Source organism: Mus musculus, chromosome 7, assembly GCF_000001635.26.
Source record: "Mus musculus strain C57BL/6J chromosome 7, GRCm38.p6 C57BL/6J".
NCBI lineage: Eukaryota > Metazoa > Chordata > Mammalia > Rodentia > Muridae > Mus > Mus musculus.
The window spans coordinates 75,028,669-75,051,803 of record NC_000073.6 but is presented as its reverse complement, the minus strand read 5'-3'; the positions used below and the strand labels follow the sequence as shown (position 1 = coordinate 75,051,803).

General features: G+C 39.6%; 1 long non-coding RNA gene across 1 annotated transcript in view; it reads right to left on the bottom strand.

Annotated features, from left to right (window-relative positions):
• Positions 1–21,593, bottom strand: part of 4930533N22Rik (RIKEN cDNA 4930533N22 gene) — a 44,956-nt gene extending 23,363 nt beyond the window's left edge. The window contains exons 1-3 of the long non-coding RNA NR_131122.1: positions 21,528–21,593; positions 15,341–15,630; positions 2,691–2,926 (exon numbers count right to left, since the gene is read on the bottom strand). This is a non-coding gene — a long non-coding RNA (RIKEN cDNA 4930533N22 gene). The remainder of the gene's footprint in view (positions 1–2,690; positions 2,927–15,340; positions 15,631–21,527) is intronic.
• Positions 21,594–23,135: the final 1,542 nt, after the last annotated feature.

The window sequence follows — 23,135 nt, the reverse complement described above, 5'->3', positions numbered from 1 at the left end:
TGGAAGGTCCAGAAATCCTTTCATCTCTTTCTTGTGTGATATTCGGGAATGATTATTATTTGATATCATCTCTGGTTATACTGAATATGTCTTATTTTTCATGGAGTGATATGGGCTCAAGGGGTTAAGTAGCCTGCTCATTATCAGACCACTAGAAAGGGCTTTAAACCTAGTCTTCCATCAAAGGAGGTCTCTTAGCACTCGGCAATCAGGAGGCTTAAGTGAAAAACTAACCTACTTTCAGAGAGACAATACAGTTGGCCTTCTGTAATTACAGGCCCTTTTGTTAGTTTTGAACAAATGTGGATCAAAAACATTCAGGAAAAAAAATGTCTGTATAGAACCTGTCCATATTTCTTTTTCTGTGGCTAGATATGGTGGTGTATATCTTTAGTACCAGAACTTGGGAGGCAGAGGTAGGGGGATTTCTGAGAGTCTGAGATCAGATGGCCTACATAGCAAGTTCCAGAACAATGAGGTCTACACAAAAGTGACCCTGTCACAAACAATTGAACAACAAAAGCCTTACAAATCAGATTTTTTTCTTTTCAGATCATTTTTCTCTAAGCACTATAGTCTAATGTCTACATACAGAACAGTACTTTGTAGTAAGCACGGGAAATGATCTATAGCTGATTTAGAGTATAGGAGAAGGTAGATGATATGAGTTCATGCCCTGTAGATACCGAGGAACAGCTGTATATACTGCAAACATTGTCTCTTCTTTCTCTTCTCTTCTGATTATCTCCTGATTACCAGGGTCTTCCTCTGATCTCTACTAGATAGAATGGGCACACACTAAATCGATGTCTTTCTACCATAACTGTAATGGAAGGAGTGTTCTCTGCTGACCTTGGCTATCCTAAAGCATCTTTTGTCATGTGCAGTTTTCTCTATCTATTATTTTTCATTTCAAAATACCCAATGCAGACAGATTGAGGAGCAATTCCCTGGTAGGACACTATTTTGTTTCCTTCTTTTGGATAGAGACGAAAATTCAGGACTCTATCCCTTACTTTCTTTCTCAATAAATGTCACATAAGTGGACAAGTTTGGGGGAGACTTGTGGTTTCATAATTTATTTTGTTTGAAAAGATGAGTGTCTTGAATTTATAAAAATTTATGGGATGGATATGTTTATAGTTAGCCTCTGGCTTTTATGGTTTTGGTTTCTCAATAATGATGCTAAATCACAAAAGATAAGAGGATTGGGGAAGGATTTAAAGAAGAAAGAAAAATGAAACCCGGATTAAATAAACAAACACAGAGCCCATCATTTCTAAATGCAAGTCTTTCAAGTGTACATGTCTCACATCCTGTTTGGTGATCCTCAAAGAATAGATCAGATAAAGAAAGTACATGACACTGAGCTACTTGCATAACCTCATTTCAGGCCCTAGGCTTCAGTAACCATGAGGAAATCACTTGAGGACATGACAAACAACCTCTGGGCAGCTGGGGAAGACTACAGAAAAGCAAGTGGCTTCTCTATTTTGATTAATTCACCTTAAGAGAGAATTTAAGAAACTGCTTGAAGAGTAGATTTATGACTGGGTTTAGGAAAAGACACCCCCAATTTCAGGAGGATAATGTACCTACTCCTTGAAGCATCAGCATGGAAATTACATTAGTTTTTTATTGCTTCATTGCAAAGTACCTCAGAACTGACTTAAACAGCAATAAACATTTGTTATGGAGCACAATTCCTGCATGTCATGAACCCCGGAGAGATTTACAGGGGTGAGCCTAGCTCAGAGCTTCTTTTGAGGTTGTACTCAAGGCACCGACAGAGGTTGTGGTCACCCACAGCCTCCTCCCTGAAAGGCTGAAAGGCTGAAAGGCTCCATCATCCAGTTCTGTGGTCCATCATCAGGGTGTCTATTTCTGGCCCTTTGGACCTTTCTGGAAATGCTGTTGAGTGTTCTTGAAACATGGCAGCTGGCTTCCTTTAGAGCACAACAACTCAGAGAACAAGGCGGAACCCAAGTGCTTTTAATAGCTCAGCTTTACAAGTTGTCCATGGCCGTTATACATCATCCTATGGGTCTACCGGGGAGGTTCTGAGAATGGGGCTCAAGAGTTTGACAGCAAGCACGTTTACCTACAGAGCCACCCCACTGGCCATGCTCTCTGCTCCAGGCTTCTTAGTCCCCAAAGATTGAAGATTGTCTCAAGTCATGGGAAGAGGTGGGAGACATGTACTTTGAGGACCCCAGTTTCAAGTCTTACTTCCTCTCATTTGGCCAAAACATCTAAGGCAGGTTATTTCTAGTTCTGAAGAGTGGATTTTAGGTTTGCCCACCGTTAGCAATGCTGGGGATTAAAAGGCCTAACAGGTGTGAGACGCTTTGCATACCTCAATTCTGTGAACCCGAATGATGCTATTTTATTTCCTCATAAAGAAATTGAAGCCGAGGAAGCCAGAAGGCAGGAACATTATCATGAAAATAAAATTATCTGCTCCTCTTCAGTGCATTATGAGTTCCCAAAGGGTCCCCCCCCCCAACCAGAATAGTTTGTGATCTTTTGAGCACTGCCAGGTGGTTCTTACAGCAAAAACTAAAAGCCACATTATTTGACATGCATACTTTGCAGTTTATAAAGAGCTTTTACTGGTATTATATTGTCTGTGCTTCACTTTTTTCCAACATAAGATACCTCATTTACAAAAGTAATTTTTAGACTAGTACCTTATAGGAGTGTGAAGGTGTGTTCCTCTTGCAGGTCCTTACTTCTATGTCTGCTTATCACTCCCTTCCATGACTAGGGACAGGCAGTCAGAGCTCTTCCTTATCTGCCAATCCGTAAGACATTTTCGTCTCAGAGCAGCCAAGTGTCTTATCTAGTCACAACTCCATGGGATCCTGGAATGACTCTGAAAAAGCTTTTTCTTCTTCTTGATTTTAGAAGCTTTTGCTCTAAGCTCCTGAGATAGAAAAAGACATTAACCAAAAGTATTATCATTAACATTTTAAACTCCATTACATTCTCCTTATGCCAAGTAAAGGAGTCACCAAAAGTCTGGAAATGTTAATCCTAATTCATTTGCTTGTGAAGATGGTAGATCAGACTAGAAAACTAGTAAATAGTTTCAAAGTGGTATTATGATATGTCTCCTTGCAGAAGTATGTGGTTTGGGGAACAATTGATCTAGGCACAGTCTTTTCTGGCTGAAGATGTGTGGAAGAGAGGGTGGGGACCTGATATTAGAGGCAGGAAGGGATGCTAAGGTAAGATATCAACAAGATAAGTGGTGAATGCCAACAGTGATGGCAGGCAGGGACTAGAATAAATGGCCACCTTATATATAATATTTCTTTCTAAAATTGATAATCATCACCGGTGCATTAAATCACATTTTAAAATGTTTCATGAAGAACTAGAAAGAAGAGTTCAAAGTCTTTAAACAAAAAGAAAATTTAGGCAACACTAATTATTCTTAGTTGATCTTTATATATTGTATAATTATATCAAAATACAATACTATACCCTAGAAATAGATTGTATGTCAATCAAAAAATGTTTTGTCTTTTTTTTTCTTCTGATTAAAGTGTATATAGAGAACTTGTGAATAAGTAGCTAGCATGAGGCAGGTCATGACAGATGTGTTTAACAAATAGCCATTCCTAAGGTATTCAGAGGACATGAGTCACACTGTGAGGAGGACAATTAGCATTGGCACACACTAGGGGTAACAAGACTTGGAGATTTTGCAAAGGAATGTGTGTAGATTAGGGGTTGGCAAACATTTTTCCATAAAGGGCCAGATTGTAAATGTCTCAGGCTTTGTGAGCCATATGGTCTCTGTTTCATCGACTCAAATCTGCTGTTATAGCACAGAGGTAGCTACAGACAATGTGTAAATGAGTGAGCAGGGCCGTGTTCCAATAAAACTTTATTTATAGACGGTACATTTGAATTTCATATAATTTTCATATGTCATATTATCTTTCTTTTGAGATGTTTTTCAAAAAGTCATTCTTCGTTCATGGGTTTTCCACAAACGACCTTGGAATCATGTCCTCCTTGCTGCCTATGGTTCTGCAACTAATGTGGGGCTCTTTGAAAGTCCACACCATACCTGCCTACATGGACCTGGAAGAATTCAATCTAATTTTGTGAATGGAAGCATCACAAAGCAATCACCTGCTCCCAGCATTCTTCCTCAGGCCACAGCTGGATTTGCTGTTTATTCAAAAGCAGAACTTTAGTTTAGCAATGAGAGGTGGGCACCTAGTACAGACCATCTATCTTCCCCAGAAGAGCATGCTGAGATTCTAGACAGGTGGGGGGCTCCCAGGACTCAAGATTCTGCCCTTTTTCTTGAGCCTATTGAGTGGATTTCAGGAACCAGAGCTCAGCCAAACCAAAGTGATCTGGTCTGCTACTGTGGAGAGCCTCTAATTATTGCCTTTGTTCTTGTCTCTTATATAATCCTAAGAATGCTGTAAGCAATGCAAAAACAGGTCTTGAGTCTTTAGACATGTTTTTTCCCCAGTGTACCATGTTGAAGATAAAACTGCTCTTTTGCCTTCATTACACATGTGTCTATTTGACTTCCAGAAGTGGGTAGTCAAGCTTAGTCCATTCTAATATCTCAGGGTTGTGGCTTTCACATAACTCTGATAACAAGGGGAATGTGAATGGAGACTGTCAGGAGAAGCCTGGCTTGAATGCCTTTGTGCAGTCTCTGGAGGATACCCATCAGCACCCTGAATCTGTTTCCATTCCATGTCTGCCTCTCTGCCATCTCCTCTCCTTCCTACTTCTCTTACTCCCTCCTAGCAAATGCAAGCAATTATTGCTGCGCTAGGGCCAGGAGACAGAAAAGCAAACAATAACTTAGGAAATATGATTTTAAAACACAACAATCCAAATATTTGAACTTTAGTGACATTTGTATTCTGTCTTCTGTCAACTCTAATTTTATCAAACAGGAAAGAGTGACACTCAGGGGATTTTGTGATTTTCTAGTGTACTCAAAGGAAACCCCTGGTTTGTCTGAAAATTGGCGAGTGAAAAAGCAAACAACTAGGAATAATAGAGATAATTTTTTTCAGCCTTGTTTCTTCCTTCCTTGATTCTATTTACTGCATGCCTCTTGAAGATCACCTGGGAGCATGTACCTGGATAATTTTCTAGGCTTGAGGCAGGATGGCTGATTTGCTTTCTGAAGGATCTGGGTCTCCACTGTATGCTAAGAGGTAAAGAATGATCCCTTGGTAGCTCAAACTACTTGCTAGATTTTCTCAGATTGTATAGAATGTCACATCCCCCCCCCCCACAACTTCACCTAATAAATCCAACCCAGGCACCTAACAACTTTTCTCTTTCTCACCCAAATCCCATCATGGGACTATTGATTCCTTTAAAAGGGTCAGATGAAGGCTGTCCTCATGTGCATGTCTTGGTCACTGCTCTCTGAGGTTTACATGGAGACAAGCCTTTCTTCACAGCTTCTAAACACAGGATAACATGTCAGCATAGGCTGGATGTTCATGAACGTGTGTGTGTGTGTGTGTGTGTGTGTGTGTGTGTGTGTGTCCAGGGCAAAGCCCTGTCTCTTTCTCTCCCTCCACATTTCCCTTTCTCTTTTTTTATCTCTTTCTGACTCATGGCCAGAAATCTTCACTTCTTGGTCCTCTATTCTGTGCAGTTTGACTCCATACTTCCTGGATTCTCAGAGCCTTAAGGTATCACCACAGAGCCTCTTCAGAGAGCAAAGTTGGATTTAACAAAAATTAATTCCGCTACATTTACAAGATTTACTTGTCTTTGCGCTGTCATTTACAAGCTGTATGAGACAGAATCAATTACTTTATGTCTCAGAGTAAGTTTCAATGCTGTTCATTTCGGTACCCAAGGGCTATCTAAATGAACATATACAGTAGCTAATAGGTGTGCAGTCAACTATAAACTCAGCACCCTGGTAAGTGTTTTGTTTTTGTGGTTTCATGAAATTTTGTCACCAGAGCTATTTTCAGACTGTTAAGTTGAATGTCTGAGCTATTCAGTCACCCACCTAAGGTTGTTTGTCCAAAGAAGACAGAGTAAGGATGAGACTCATATAAAGTGTTAGATATCAGAGACCCTCATGTGCTGTTTGCCTCTGGTTATGCCTCACATCTGGCCACTCATGAAAGAATGGAGCTGGGTCTTTAAGATGGCAGGAAGCATTGTGTGGATTTCACTAAACAGAGAAGAACTTGAAATCACTCATTATCTTTGCCCTACTTGTATTTATATTATGAATTAAGTGGGTTTCACAGACACAAGTCTAGCTAGCATAGTGGCTTTGAAAAGAGATCAGCAAATAGAGAACTGAGCAAGAATCATTTGGCTTCTTTCAGCAAATGATTACCAACACATCCCCCCCCCCCAAAATAAAAGGCTTATGCACGTGCATACATTATTCTAAGTCAGGGGATTCCATAGAGAGGATAGGATAGAAAGGTATTGGAGAAAGGATATGGAGGAGAGCATAATTCAAGGTTAAAGTTACATATTTATCTGAGGTTGTAAGAGCTGAACATGTAGGGAATCTATGGCTGTGGCATAGTAAGGCTAGTCACATTGTTCTCTGAAAGGCAAGTTAAACAGTACACATAGTAGGGCAGCAGATTAAGCACATAGCCTTCAGTGATCTCAAGGTGTATTATTAACATGGCTACAAGGTCTGGCATAAGTTCAATCTCTTTGAAGGCAAAACATCACCACAACCTATTTTATTTATTAAGTATGATCCTAGCAATAATAGTTAGATAATAATAATATTTCATAAAGCACAGCCATGAAATGTATAGATATTTGATCATGTCTCTTGGGGCTGTATAGTGACTGCATGATTACTTATGACTTATTTTATATGATTTAACATTTGAGAGATGGGGACTTAAAATATTTATTTATTTACCTATGTGTGTAGCTGTGTGTATGTGCAGCAAATACACTGCCCTGTACATTTAGAAGTCAGAGGGCAGCTCATGGGAGTTATTTCTCTCCTTCTACTGCAGGTGTCCCGTGTATCAAACTCAGATTGTAAACTTCATCACAAGGGATTTAAACTGCTGAGATACTCCCTCCTCTTCCCCCTCCTCCCCCTCCTCTTCCTCTTGCTCCTCCTCCCAAATGGGGCTTTTGATAGGTAAATAGAATGGAGAGCCCAAGACTTATATTTTCATCTACTAAATAGATTTTTTTTTTGGTAAATTTAAGCAAGTTATCTTCCCAAGTTAATTCATTTGTAGAGTCTTGATGCCCTTCCTACCTGTCCCTTACAGAGTGACATTCTATTGCTACAGTATATGTGCTTGTGGCTATCATCAGGAACTTTGTCCTAAGTGGGAGGGAGAGTTGAACAGTAGAGTATTAACAGTTCAATTGCAACCAAAGTACAGCATGCATGTTTTTTTCTTCCTTTCCATTAGATATGATGCTTTTCTTCTCTCTTTATGTGACCCAGCACTACATGCCTTGTTAATAAATAGACCTGTGTGTGAACATTTGGCTGATAATGGGAACTGAGTGTGCAATTGATGTTTCTCCTAGAACAGCAAAGTGAGCTGCTGTGAGCAAAGCTGTAGCAGAGACATTTTCAATAATAGGTTTATAAGAGCCATGGCCACCTTGCATATTTTACTAGCTTGGTACAGAAGAGACTACTTAGGGTGATTAGATCAGTAAACTGGCTATTTGATAAAGGGGTTGGAAAAGAGAATGAAAAGAATCGAAGGTTTGGGAGTCTGAATGAACAATTGGAACAAGAAAGAATGGAGAATGAGGCTAGCTACCACTCATTTGTGAGACATCACATCTCAGCCACTTGACAGCAGCACTACCTTGTAGATACTGTTCCTGTTTACTGATGAAAGCCTGAGGTTCAGAGGTCAAGGTCTAGCACCCTCTATCCACACTGACAGGCAGAATCCCACCAGTTAGCTCTGATTCACGTTTTCTCTTGTTTACCTGCTAGCCAATATATCCTATAGGTCAGTTGACTTTAGCTCTTTAATATCTTCTAGGTCAGAAGCAGGCTGTGACCCACTTGGGTTCATATCCCAGACATTCTGCACATCAGTTTGTACTGCATAACAACAGCAAAATTTCAATATTGGAGTAGTAATGAAATAATTTTGAGGTGGCTGCCCATCACCACAACATGGGGAATTATATTAAAGGGTCAGAGCCCTGGGAAGGTTGAGAACCACGTCTAGATTCTGTTTACCCTTTACAGTGTCATCCCAGATAGCTCAGTCCACTCCAGAGCACCTAGGAACACATGCATGAGGCACCTGGGGTCAATTGGGTTCAATACTCAGTACAGAAACAAAACAAAACAAAACAAAACAAAACAAAACAAAACAAAACAAAACAAAACAAAACAAAACAAGCAATCAGACAGGAAAGTGAAGGCTCTGTGAGGAGGTGTTCACAGAAGCCCTTTCCTCTGAATTTAGTTTAAATCCACAGAATTATTGACAGCCAGCCCTTTCCTCATGCCTTTTTACTGATCAGGTAGATAGGTAGATATGATTAAACATTTAATTTCCCAGAGGGGTAGTTTAGGACAGAGATGGCACATTTGTAATATATACTTTATAACACAACACAAAACAGGAGAACAACAGCCTCTAGTGTTTTCAGCGGTAGGGACGCAGAGAATGAACTCTCAGTTTTGAAGGAATTCAAAGCATCACTGGACTTTTTCAGATGGGGAAACTGAGGCCCCAGCAATGTTAAAGCTGATCCAAATCAGCTTGTTAACTTACAGCATGGCAGACACTGGGACTAATATCTCACTACCTGGCCTCTCTTGTCACCCTTCTCCTTTCTTCTTCCTGCTCCAATGACAAAGCACCAATGTACATTCAAATTTTTCTGTGAATTCCTTAAGTATTCAGACAAACAGGTGGACCACACAATGACATCAAGTTCATTCAGGTGCCATCCCATATCTACACACACACACACACACACCCCTGACAGGGTAACTCAGCCTTGTCTTAATACAGGCAGGGCAGCCCTGTTGGCCAGTGCTGTGGAAGGAAGGGAAACTATGAGAGCTTCTCTCTCACTCTTCATCTTTGATGAGAACTCAGGACATCTTAACCAGGTATCTCTGCCCCCGACTCCTGCAATCCAAATTTATCATACTTGATGTGAGGAATCAAAATTATCTCATCTTAGCATAATGTGCTCTTTTAGTCCTGAGATTTAAATGCTACTGCCCCAAAGTGAATGGTGCAAAGCTTATAAACATGGAAAAAAATGACAGCTTACCCCTTGTTAAGCTTGGTGGGCCACCAAAAAAAAAAAAAAAGGCCCCATAGTTGGAGGGGCCCTTGTTGAAAGGAGAGAGGAAGAAAAATTAGGGGGTGAACATTGTGGTAGTGTATTATATACACATATTAAATATCTGGAATTGTCAAAAAATAAATTAATTTAAAAAAAGATGTATTTATTATAGGTAAGTACACTGTAGCTGTCTTCAGACACACCATAAAAGGGCATCCAATCTCATTACAGATGGTTGTGAGCCACCATGAGGTTTCTGGAATTTGAATTAAGGCCATCCAGAAGAGCAGTCAGTACTCTTAACCATTGAGCTAACTCTCCAGGCCACGTAGCCTTCATTTTCCTGTCTTGTTTGTTGTTGTTGTTGTTGTTTTTTTTTTTTTTTCTGTACTGAGTATTGAACCCAACTGAACCCAGTTGCCTCATGCACATGTTCTGAGGTGCTCTGGAGTGGATTGAGTCATCTCTTCAACTTTTATGTGGTTACTAATAAACAGGACAGAGAACATTCAGGGTCATTGAATTCCTAGCTTAGGGCCACAAGCAAGTGACCTTGGTGTTTAAATATGCAAGTTTAATGTGGAGGCAACATAATAAATGAGGCTGTGGGTTTTGTTTGTTTGTTTGCTTGCTTGCTTGCTTGCTTGCTTATTTTTCGAGGCAGGGTTTTTCTGTATAGTCCTGGCTGTCCTGGAACTCACTCTGTAGACCAGGCTGGCCTCGAACTCAGAAATCTGCCTGCCTCTGCCTCCCAAGTGCTGGGATTAAAGGTGTGAGCCACCACTGCCTGGCGAGGCTGTGTTTGTGGAGCCTGATTATCTTACCCAAGAGAAGTACAAAGAGGAAGGGCCATCCAAGCCCGAGCTGTGATCACCATACACTTATCATAAAAAAAAAAAAAAAAAAACAAAAAAAAAACCATCATTCATTGTCTTTTCTCTACATGAACTCTTGGCTGACATTTTCTCAGCCTGTCCATGGCTGTGCTGACTTACCTATAACAGAAGTAACCTTGACAAATTGCTTAAACTCTCCTTATCTTTTGTGCCTGCTACCATTTGGGGCAGCAGTCTCTGACTTTTCCATTTGAGCTGTTACTATTCATGTTTCACAAGGTGTTAGGCACATACATGTTTACTTTATAAAGAGTTGTCCCACACACATCAGAGATGACCTCTGATGCAGGGGTCAGAGCGTCTTTGAGCCTGAATGCATATGTGATGAGCTAGGCTAGAGCAAACATGAAGCAAGCACCATGTTTTCTAGGTGCTTCATTTTTTTCCGCACTCCAGAAAATGACATTGCTTTTATATATGAGGACATTTGCCCAACTAGCTGTATGGATTGTCAGAGCTCCGAAGAGCTTCAGGAGTGTAATTAATATTTCACATTACAGGTTCCAGTCAGTGGACCGGTCATGCTTTCCCCTTGAGAACCTCATGGATGGGTGGGCGTCAGTCATCTGGAATCACATCGTCTGTCCTGTAGATCAGCAGTCCCAGGGGAGCGATGCTGAAGATCAGGAATAATGTGGAATCTATCTCTTTAAAGGTTTCCTGGGAGAATCCCTGAACATTTTATAAAAGATGCTGCACTGACTGAATGGCTCTGATGTTTGCCTCTCAGTGGAAATATTTCAGGGCATGAGCCTGCTTGCAACCTTTTTGTGTTCCTTTCTTAATAACCTGCCCTCACAGAAAATATTCATGGAATTGCACATGCTACTTAACAGAATATTCTGATGACTGTATAATTTTTTCCTTGAGATACAGATTCTAAAAACATAGTTTATTATTAGGATTATGAAAATTTTATAATTTTGAAAGTTATTTGACTTTTTTTTTCCATTAAAACCTCTAAGCTTTCATTTGGCCCAACTTCAACAAATGTTTCATTCCCCCAATATAGAATAATTGGTATTTAAGTAGAAATATAAGAAAAATGTCATCCATAAGCTCAACTCCAAATGTCAACAACTGTTAATGTCTTGATCTGTTCCGGTTCTTTTGGCTGTTTTTATAGTTTACATAATTTCATCACATGGCATGAAAAATGTATTAATTCTCAAACAACTATTTTAGAAATATAATATGTTTAATATAAAGCAATCATAACATATACGAAACTATGAAAAAGAAAATTATAGTAATTTATAATCTAACCAGATAGAAAAACTGAATAACTGTGTAGTTTTCAGAATATTCTTTCTGTCATTATTATTGAATACTTTACATGTGTAGAAAAATAAAGATAATCGTATAACAATTATTCGTGTATTTATCATAGAAAAATTCTAAATGCTGATATTTCTACACATGATTCATGTTCTCTTTCCTGTTACTCACTGTGTCCTCCCACCCCATCTCCTTCCTTTCCATCAATCTCCTCCCTCTTCCTCCCCCTTCTTTGCAAAGTAAAACATCACAATTGAAGTTACGAATGCCCAGGCTTTTCTTTCCAGGGTTTATCCATACTGAACGACTCAGCTCAGGTCTATACAGTTCCTCTGATGAATGAAACTGTTCCATGTGGAGTTGCCCCATAGCATAATTAGAAGAAAGGCTTCGGTCTATATCCCTGTGCAGGAGCCCCTTTCATCTGCCCAGGGAATTTTCCAAGTTCTCAATGTATGCCTGGGATCTTGGTTAGTATCAAATCTGACATTCGTGTCTATGGTAAAATTTAATTATTTTAAAAATAGCATGTATATATGTGTATATGTGCGCATGAATGCAGGTGCCTTCAGAGGTGAGATGAAGGCTTTGAATCTCTTGGAAATGGAGTTCCAGGGAGCTGTGTGTCACCTGAGCCACCTGACATAGATGCTAGGAACCAAACTCAGTTCCATGATTCCTAGAAAGAACAGTATGCACTGACTGATCCCCCCAATCCTATATAATTCTAATTATAACAGTCCTAAGTAATCATCAAATGGCATTTATGATAACCTAATATCATAAGAATTATTTAAAAGTTATAAATTACTTATTTCTTGAATGTTCCAGTTAGTATCTTTGGCCACAGGTAATTGAAGAAAATTGAAACCAAGGAAAGAGAAATCAAAGGTAAAAGGGGCACTGTGTAGGCTTTGTGAGGCAAAGCACTCGTTCTGCTTTGTCTAAGAACTAACAAATTGTTTATAGTATAAGCAAAAGTGTGTATCACTAGAAGGAAAATTTAAAAACTCGTTTGATACTTCACACACACACACACACACACACACACACACACACACACACACACACACACACATACACACACAGGTTTTTATTGAGTGGCTGCAGAGATGGCTCACCACAAGCTTAAGGAACTGATTCAAATTGCCAGAAATTATGTAAAAAGCCAGGTCTGGCTGTGCATGCTGTAGAGGTAGACATATGCAGTTAATGAGAGGTCAGACACAGTTTCTGCTTTAGTAAGAGACCCTGTGTCATGACAATTAAATAAGAAGCAATTGAGGAAGACATTTGACGTCCTGCTCTGGCTTTTGCATGTGTGCAAATGGATGAATATGCATGTGAACACATATTCATATGCATGCACTCCATACATATTACCCCCTGTTTTAGTCAGGGTTTCTGTGACTGTGAAGAGGCACCATGATCAAAACAACTCTTATAAAGGACAACATTTAATTGGGGCTGGTTTATAGGTTCAGAGATTCAGTCTGTTATCATCAAGGCAGGAGGCATGGCAGTGTCTAGGAAGACATAGTGCTGGAGGAGCTGAGAGTTCTACATCTTGATCTGAAGGCCTCTAGGAGAAGACTGGCTGCCACATGGCTAGGAGAAAGGTCTCAAAATCCTGTCCCACAGTGACACACTTCCTCCAACAAGGACACAGCCACTCTAACAAGGCCACCCCTCCTAATAGTGCTACTCCCTGGGCCAAGCATATAACCCCCCCCCAAATCCTACATTTTTCTAATCTTGTATACTTTGTGTCAATATTGTTTTTTGGTGTATATGTGTGTATTCATGTATATGCATAGTAATGAATACACATGTAAAGGCTATATGTTAACCATGGTGGTGTTCGACACTGTGGCTGTCTATGTTTTTGAGACACAGAATAAATAAAAATACCAAACCCTCTTCTTCTTTTCCTCCTCCCCAAACAAGTGGCCCTTTGAACATAATCTCTATTTTCTCCTTTCCATTTGTGTTTATGCTCAGGGTGCTCGTAAGCATGGTTCCTTGTTTCCTTTGATTGTGAGCAGTGGTTGTGCATTATTTATTTATTTTTTTATTTTATTTTTATTTTTTCATTTTTTTAATTAGTATTTTCTTTATTTACATTTCAAACGTAATCCCCTTTCCTGGTTTCCCCTCTGAAAACCCCTCCCCCTATATCCCCTTCCCCCTGCTCACCAACCCACCCACTCCCACTTCTAGGCCCTGGTATTCCCCTACACTGGGGTATAAAGCCTTCACAAGACTAAGGGCCTCCCCTCCCATTGATGACCGACTAGGCCATCGTCTACTACATATGCAGCTGGAGCCATGAGTCCCACCATGTGTACTCTTGGTTTGTGGTTTAGTCCTTGAGAGCTCTGGGGGTACTGGTTGGTTCATATTGTTGTTCCTCCTAGGGGGCTGCAAACCCCTTAAGCTCCTTGGGTACTTCCTCTAGCTCCTTCATTGTGGATCCTGTGCTCCGTCTAATGCATGGCTTTGAGCACCCACTTCTGTATTTGCCAGGCACTGGCAGAGCCTCTCAGGAGACAACTATATCAGGCTCCTGTCAGCAAATGCACAGGATTTTCTTAAGCATGGTTCCTTGTTTCCTTTGATTGTGAGCAGGAGTTGTGCATTGTTTGTTTGTTTGTTTGTTTGTTTGTTTTTATATTGTAACTAACTTCCAATTTTGAGCATTTAGAATATCTTTAGTTATCTAATATATGTATTGAACAACGTTATGAATGACATTCTTGAAAATGCCTTTTGACATTGGTGTGAAAACTGCTCAAGGAGTGAGTTCTCACTGTTCCTTCTTTCACAGGACTTAGAACTCTCTAGGATCAGTGACTTCTACATGTCCACACTCTAGGACACCCAGCTGATGTTGACAGATAGCATCAGGAATAAATAAGTCAGTAGGTAAAGGAATAAATAACATACAACTCTTTTTTTTTTTTACGTATTTTCCTCAATTACATTTCCAATGCTATCCCAAAAGTCCCCCCCCCCCCACTCCCCTACCCACCCATTCCCATTTTTTGGCCCTGGCATTTCCCTGTACTGGGGCATATAAAGTTTGCCTGTCCAATGGGCATCTCTTTCCAGTGATGGCCGACTAGGCCATTTTTTGATACATATGCAGCTAGAGTCAAGAGCTCTGGGGTACTGGTTAGTTCATAATGTTGCACCTACAGGGTTGCAGATCCCTTTAGCTCCATGGATACTTTCTCTAGCTCATCCATTGGGGGCCCTGTGATCCATCCAATAGTTGACTGTGAGCATCCACTTCTGTGTTTGCTAGGCCCCGGCCTAGTCTCACAAGAGACAACTATATCACGGTCCTTGCAACAAACACTTGCTAGTGTATGCAATGGTGTCATCGTTTGGAGGCTAATTATGGGATGGATCCCTGGATATGGCAGTCTCTAGATGGTCCATCCTTTTGTCTCAGCTCCAAACTTTGTCTCTGTAACTCCTTCCATGGGTGATTGTTTCCAATTCTAAGAAGGGGCAAAGTGTCCACACTTTGGTCTTCGTTCATCTTCGGTTTCATGTGTTTTGCAAATTGTACCTTATATCTCGCTATACTAAGTTTCTGGGCTAATATCCACTTATCAGTGAATACATATCATTTGAGTTCTTTTGTGATTGTGTTACCTCACTCAGGATGATGCCCTCCAGGTCCAACCATTTGTCTAGGAATTTCACAAACTCATTCTTTTTAATAGCTGAGTAGTACTCCATTGTGTAAATGTACCACATTTTTTGTATCCATTCCTTTGTTGAGGGGCATCTGGGTTCTTTACAGCTTCTGGCTATTATAAATAAGGCTGCTATGAACATAGTGGAGCATGTGTCCTTCTTACCTGTTGGGACATCTTCTGGATATATGCCCAGGAGAGGTATTGTGGGATCCTCCGGTAGTACTATGTCCAATTTTCTGAGGAACCACAAGACTGATTTCCAGAGTGGTTGTAAAAGCTTGCAATCCCACCAACAATGGAGGAGTTTTCCTCTTTTTCCACATCCTCGCCAGCATCTGCTGTCACCTGAATTTTTGATCTTAGCCATTCTGACTGGTGTGAGATGGAATCTCAGGGTTGTTTTGATTTGCATTTCTCTGATGATTAAGGATGTTGAACAACTCTTGCTCACACTGAAAGGAAACAAGGAGCCACACTTAAGAAAATCCTGTGCATTTGGGCAATGTCTAGACTTCATTATCATTAAGTCCCACAGAGAATGGTAGTATTTGTTGTAATCACTGGATAGCCTGCTTTTGAAAAGGGCTAATGAGATAATGTATATGAACTCCATAGCATAGAGTTTGAACTGTCATAGGAACTAGAAACTCACAGTCAGTCCTTAGTCCCACACATCTGGATATTTTTCTAGCTTAGACTTTTGAAACATGTATAGAAATGGAATCATGCAATCACTCTGTCTCGAGGCTTCTTTCATTAAGAAAATGTTTTGTTTCTTAATATTCATGTGTTACACTCAAATAATTCTTTTCTTCCTACTTTAGCTTCTAGAAAAACAGCTATAAAAAGGATGAAACATTTCACTCATATCAGGCTTTGGGCAGGAGCTGACACTGTTATCAACTGCATCTAATAGGTTACCATGGCGGCAGAGTGCAGCAAGAGACATAGTTGAAGAAAAAACTCTCAGTTGTTTCTGTGTGAACATCTATTATGTTGTTTATGATTCTCAAACGGTAAACTGAGTACAGAGGCAGCTCTCAGTCTTTGTTTTCTCACCACCAGCTTCTAACCACTCACAGCATTATTATTTTAATTTAGTAATAATTATACCAATTGAGATATTAAAGAAAAAGTAGGGACAGGCACAGCACACAATTTAGTTGAGTGTGGTGGGTGTAGACATGGTATATTTCTTCCCTTCAAAATTTCTCTGTGATTTTCCTATTTTCTGCCCATTAAATAATAGTTTTGTCATCCCATATTTCCTCTGGGTGATTTTTGAGTGTTTAAAAAATCTTGTTCAGTTTAATTAAAAATGCCCATTCAAAATAAAATTGTATTTCTATTTGGATGATTTAATATATAGAACAATCAATAGGAAATCCTGAGAGAAAGGATAACTAAACACCCAGTGGATGCTTTTAGATAGAATTGCCTAGAATATTTAAATAATTCAAAGGATATTAAGATAAAAGGAGCAGGCCACAACAAAACTGAGAGAGAATACATAGTAAATAAAATCATTATTAAAAATAATAGAGTGGTAGACCAAATTCAATGATATAAGTCAATTATCAAATCATCCCAACATTTCATATTAAGTGTTGATGAATGACATGCTTCAGTCATAACTTCAGAGATTGCAAGAATCGGTGCTGAAACCCATGATACCCAAGTGTATGGTGTTATTAAGAGATTTATTTTACATAGAAGAAGAATAAAGAGAAAAATATAGGTTCTTTGATACTGAAGAAGATAACAGTGTGAAAAGCAGTGTAGGTGCCTGGAGTCTCCCTGTTTTCTCCAGATCAAAAACACAAGCCACTGAACCAGAGATAAAAAGAGGAGATTCACGACAGTGGAAGAATCATCTCACCAGGAAGATAGAGGGAATGTTTTAAATGTACAACATCAGTTCCTACATCTATACCTTTCAGAAGTGTACACACAGGCACTAACAGACAATTTATCATTGTTACTGGTAATTTTAATATGGAATTTGTGGAGGAACAAAATTAGTAGAGATATAGGTAATCTGAACAGTATTATCAATTGCTTTGAACTGCATAGTAGACGACAACCAACAATATACCTGATAACCACAGAATATACATCCCTTTGAAGTTGTTACATGCTAGGTCCTTTAAAATATGACTTAATGCAAAGTGGCTCTCACTGGTACCTGTATTTGGATGAGGGTTTTGATTTCAGGAGATGTGATGCAAAAACACATATGATTAAATTCTTTCTTTGAAAAGCTTCAATTTGTTATTTAAAACAAACTTTTCTTCAGTGAGTCACATGATTGGAGAGAGACAGGGAATCTCATGAAAAATCTCAAGCAAAAAGGATGTGACTGGTTTTTATAGTTTGAAATATTAACCCATTCAGCATAACTCAGCAACTTTCTGAAGTGTTATCTTGACTGTGAGCTAAAGGTGCTGAAATATACAGATGGGAGGAAGTCGGTAATACACTGGAGGGTTATTATTATGTATTTATTATTTACTTCTTGCTGTGTGTGCATGAAGATGGGTACATGTGCCACATCGTTGTACTGAGCTGAAAGGACACCTTTCAGGAGTTATTTCTATTCTTCTATTGGGGATCTGAGACTGTAACTCAGGTTGTTAAGTTTGAGTGACTAATGTCTTTACCTGCTGAGTCATCCCACTGGCCCCATTGGGTTGTATTTTTGATACTAAGCAGAAAGTATGGAAGAATTCAGAATGATAGGTCATCAAATAAAAATCCCAGTGTTGGACATGAGATTCTCCTCTTGGGTTGTTAGTGAGAGGTGTCCCAGCTCACCAGAAGTTGATGATAAGACCCTTTGCTGAAGGCTCCACACACACTGTTCACATGGCATGAAGAAAGCAAGTTGGTACTGATCAGAAAGTATCCCCACTTTAGATAGCGTTGGTAGCACAGGAAGGTGTTCTGGACAATGGTAAGGCTGGGGGATTATTGACAGTTTTACCCAGCTGTATGCCATCCTGTGTTCTGTTTCTCCTCTGGCGGTTTCGGAGCTCCACTGACAGACTGGCTCAGGGAGGGCTGGGCAAAGTTTGAGAGGGAGTGGTCTGCAGTCATCATGTCCCTTTGGGATGTCAGAGCCATGCTGTAAGCCAGGCCCGAAGGGGAGAGCCAGCTCAGACAAGCTGGAGTATTGAGTGCTGAGTGCCAGAGGGGCAGGAGAGAGGTTTTTAGGAGTCTTAGTGTAATGGCTCCTTTAGGTGAAGGCCCTCCCCATGATGATCTTTAATGAAGCAGCTCTCTGAGAAGTTCTTAGCTTGTTTGTATTCCAATATTGGGTGTGTATGTGAATGCATATGCTTTATTTGGGGAAACCAGGGATTATATAATTTTGGGGAAGATCATTGGCTGAAGGCTCAGGCTACTAAGACACCTCATTAGCATGGAGAGGTAGCTATTCCAGGTGTTGTGGTACTTGACTGACAGCCCATGGATACCTCAGTTGAGGGTCATGGCTCCAGAACAGGCATAGAGGCAGGGAGGGAGTAGTCCTATTCCTGCTGTCTCAAATCTCTGGGATCCCTGGGGTTCGAGCATGCTTCACCTCACCAGTCCCATGTCCATTTGATGGACACATGTTTTACAGCTGTGCACTCTGTGAACTATGATAATAATTGTCATCAAGACATGCCCATGGGTTGCAATACCGCCATGCATTATATGGGGTTATTAATTACTTTATGATTGAATATAAGACTCCTTGTATAGCAGTGAACATGTGCTAGATACTATAAAACTAGCTAAAAACCCATGCCCACCATCTCCCACCACATTTGTAGCACCAGGAGTGAACCCCTACTGTTAGTCTACTAATGAGCATTGAGTCAAACTACGCTTTCAACTTTTGTCTTTCTGATTAGGGCAGCTTTCAGAGCACATTGGAGAAGCTTCTATGTGCAGCTGATGGTGGATAATATAAACACTTACAACTGGTTCAGGTGCAAAGTGTAAGTGTGAGTGGAGTGCTCAGTTACAATTGGCTCATCTACATCACACTGTCCTCTCAGGGCTCAGAGATCATCAGGAAAGAGAAACAGGGCAAGAAAGATGTGAATTTAAAACAGCATGATGGCTACACCCACGATCTCACAGCAACTGTGGTTGCCTGTACAAGACCTGTACTAGATCAACCCAGTCAGTACTGAAATAACATGGAATGGGAAGTCTTCATCCCTAACTGAGGCGTTATGAACAATTGATGGCACATGGGGGTAGGGAGAGTCACTTTTCTTCTAGAGTTTGACACCTGATAGGCTGACCACATGACAGTAAAATGGGCCCACACCAGGAATAGGTAAGCAACACAGATTAAAATTATTAGCTGGTAAAACAACAATAACAAAATTTAGAGGAGCACATAAAGATGTGGGAGAATAGGAAGATTATATAAAACTCTTAAAGAATTAAAATACTTTAAAAACGAATTTAGAACAGATTCCCAGCTAAACACAACTTGTTTTTTGTGTATTGGACGAAAGAACAGAGACGAAGAAAACTCAGACAAAACATAATCTGTTGTCAAGGCCTGACCTCACGAAATTTTTAAAAATAGTCCTTTGAGCTAATCAGAGAAAAGCTAGATTGTGGGGGAGACTAAAAGTAGGCTGATGTATAAGAGGACACAAGCTCACTTCTTCCGTGTGTGTGTGTGTGTGTGTGTGTGTTCAGTGTATGTGTTCTTGGCTTGCACTTGGAGGTTCTGAGTCATGGTGAGGAACTCAGGTTGTTGAAGACTGCCTCCTTACACCTACAGCCACTAACGTTGTCCTGGACAGTTTTATTTAAAGAGGAGCTGAGAAGTAATAGAAAACTTAATCTTTTCACCACCTAGTGACACATAGCCCACTGCTAGTGAGTCCATTCGTGAGGACTAGTCTCCATATAGATTATCCCAGACACTGCAGTATCAAGTTTCTTTAGTGATGACAATCAGTCAGTAATATGGGAAGGAATTGGAAACTATCATTTTTTGTTACTTTTTTGGGGGAAAGATTCTATAAATGCTAGAGTCTTTAAGTAGAACATTTATGTTTTTATATAGAGTATGTTTACATGGTACAAATATCAGGTTCTTATTCATTTCTTTTACATAATTTCATAATTCTCTGTTAGATAAATAATATTTATTCTCAAATATAGTTTCTGTATTTATTTTAAAAAGTCAGCAGTAATTATTTCTGGGGCCTTATATAGCTTCTAGGATTTCTCCACCTGGATAAGTATATTTTTAGAAATAATTTTTTCCTGAATAGTATTTATATACTCTAGAATATGCTATCTAAATTAAGTATTTTGGTAAAAAGAAAAATCTATGTACTGCCTGATTTATATTAAAGTGATGAGACCTTTAAAATTTAGATCAATATAAAAACCTTAACATCATACTATATAATATTTGTATATCTATCAAAGTCTGTTTCATATCTATGTTTATTTTAAACATAGATATGTTATTGAATTGTGGAAGTATAAATTGCTTTCTTGCTGGATATACTTTAATCAGAGAGATGTACATAAAGTGCATGCAATGTGGTCAAAACATGAATTTTTAGTCATCACTTAAATGTAGAAAGCATGTAAATACATAAAGTAAATAGACTCATAAATTAAAATCAAATTAAAACTATACAGTGTATGTTCCATGACATTCACGGAACAGTGTCAATATAGGAATTCACAAATGTTTTGGAAGTTCCCAAATATGTGGAAATTAACTGCATTCCACATGTTGTAAGTAAAAATAGAAAATATTTTGATTTTAACTATAATAAAAACATGGCTTTCCAATCATTTTGGAATATAGTTTCAGTAGTACTTAGAGGAACTATGGCTTTATATGCTGATATTAATAAAAGAGTAAGATATCAAATTAATGGCTCAAAGGTCTACATGAGGTTAAAAACATACCTTAAAAATAAAACTTAGAAGTTAAATGGTGGTGGCGCATACCTTTAATCCCAGCATTCAGGAGGCAGAGGTGGGTGAATCTCCAAGTTTGAGGCCAGTCTGGTCTACAAAGTAAGTTCCAGGGCATCCAGGACTACACAGAGAAACTCTGTCTTAAAAAAGTAAGAAAGTAAGTAAGTAAGTAAATACTTAGAGCGAGGGAAGAGGAGGGATCCTGATGGGTGAAATATAGAAGAACATCCAAGATATGAAAGTAGAGTGGGACAATGTGAACATGGGAGAGGAGAGAGATGGGTTTAACAAGAACTAAGGACATAGAAAAACACTAATGGAAACACATTGCTAGGTAAGCTAGTTAAAAAATGTAATTTTCTTCTAAAGGAAGGAGCTTGAAGACAGGTACCTTGAATGGGCAGACCATGCTTTCCCCAGAGGACAAGGCCTATTAGAGGACAATCTTGATGCCAATACCTCCTTAGAAGTTTTTGGTCATGGATGTTCTAGAACCCTGCTGCCTGGAAACATAGAATAATGCCATTGGTCTTAATTGTACACCAAAAGTAGATGGTTAAGAGTATGTTGATAAAACCACACCACACGTTGGTTGCAAGGCATAGGGAATTAAAGCTGTAATGGACCTGAAATTTCTCTCCCTGTTGGATAGCTTTCATTGTGTTGGTAGAGCTATGTTGGCTGCTGGGGAAGAAAGGTCATCAATAGCTTCCCAGTCATGAACTTTGAATGCTGTAATATTGACTTGCCAGGGAAACATAGGTACATTAGTGAATTAGGGGAATAAAGATTATGGAGATAATTAAGCACTTTCTGATTGGATCTAACACCTGCTTCAAGGAAAGGGAATTGATTCCTGGCATTGTAAAGCTGATCAAAAAACCTATGGCTCAGGTTTTATAGACCTTAGAGGAGAACTTACTACCATGTTTTACTATTGCCAAAGTGTCTTCTAAATATTTAGGTTTATATCCTTAGATCAGTGCTGTTATCAACTTTGGTCAGAGAAGCTGCTGCTGCTGCTGCTGCTGCTGCTGCTTCTGCTTCTGCTTCTGCTTCTGCTTCTGCTTCTGCTTCTGCTGCTCCTTCTCCTTCTCCTTCTCCTTCTCCTTCTCCTTCTCCTTCTCCTTCTCCTTCTCCTTCTCCTTCTCCTTCTCCTTCTCCTTCTCCTTCTCCTTCCTTCTCCTTCTCCTTCCCCTTCCCCTTCCCCTTCCCCTTCCCCTTCCCCTTCCCCTTCCCCTTCCCCTTCCCCTTCCCCTTCCCCTTCCCCTTCTCCTCCTCCTCCTCCTCCTCCTCCTCCTCCTCCTCCTCCTCCTCCTCCTCCTCCTCCTTCTTCTTCTTCTTCTTCTTCTTCTTCTTCTTCTTCTTCTTCTTCTTCCAATGGCAGCAGTTAATGCAGAGACTCATAACTGATCAAACACTGAGAATAAGTGACTGATCATTCAACCCCAAATGGAGCATCTATACCAACTCCCTCAATGCCCATGGAAGAAACAGAGGATAGGAAGGATAATTGTAAGGCATCTTTTGGCTCTAAGATAGAATTGTAAAAATGATTTCCTATAGTTACAGATTCCTGTAACAGACCTGCACAAGACAAATCCAACAGAATCAGCCAATGCTGTATAAGTCACAATTACCTGGACTTAGTGGTTATGAAAATCAATTAAAATTATGCAGATATGAAATGTGAAGACGGGAGGGATCCATGTTGGTAAGTGTCTGGAGGAGTTAGAGGAAGGGGTTGAGGATTAACATGATCAATGGATACATGTGTAAAAATGCCAAAGGATACACAAAGGACAAAACCCACAATTTTCAAAAACAGAAACTTTCAAAAACAAAATTAGCATGTATTTAGCCTATCAATATGGTGATCTGGATGGTAGATAGTTACTCAATGTTAATGAAATGGATGGAGAAGAATATAACATGTTCATTCCTAAGATCCTCAAACTGCAAATGTTCCTCAAATTCACACGCTGTGGAGATGCATGTA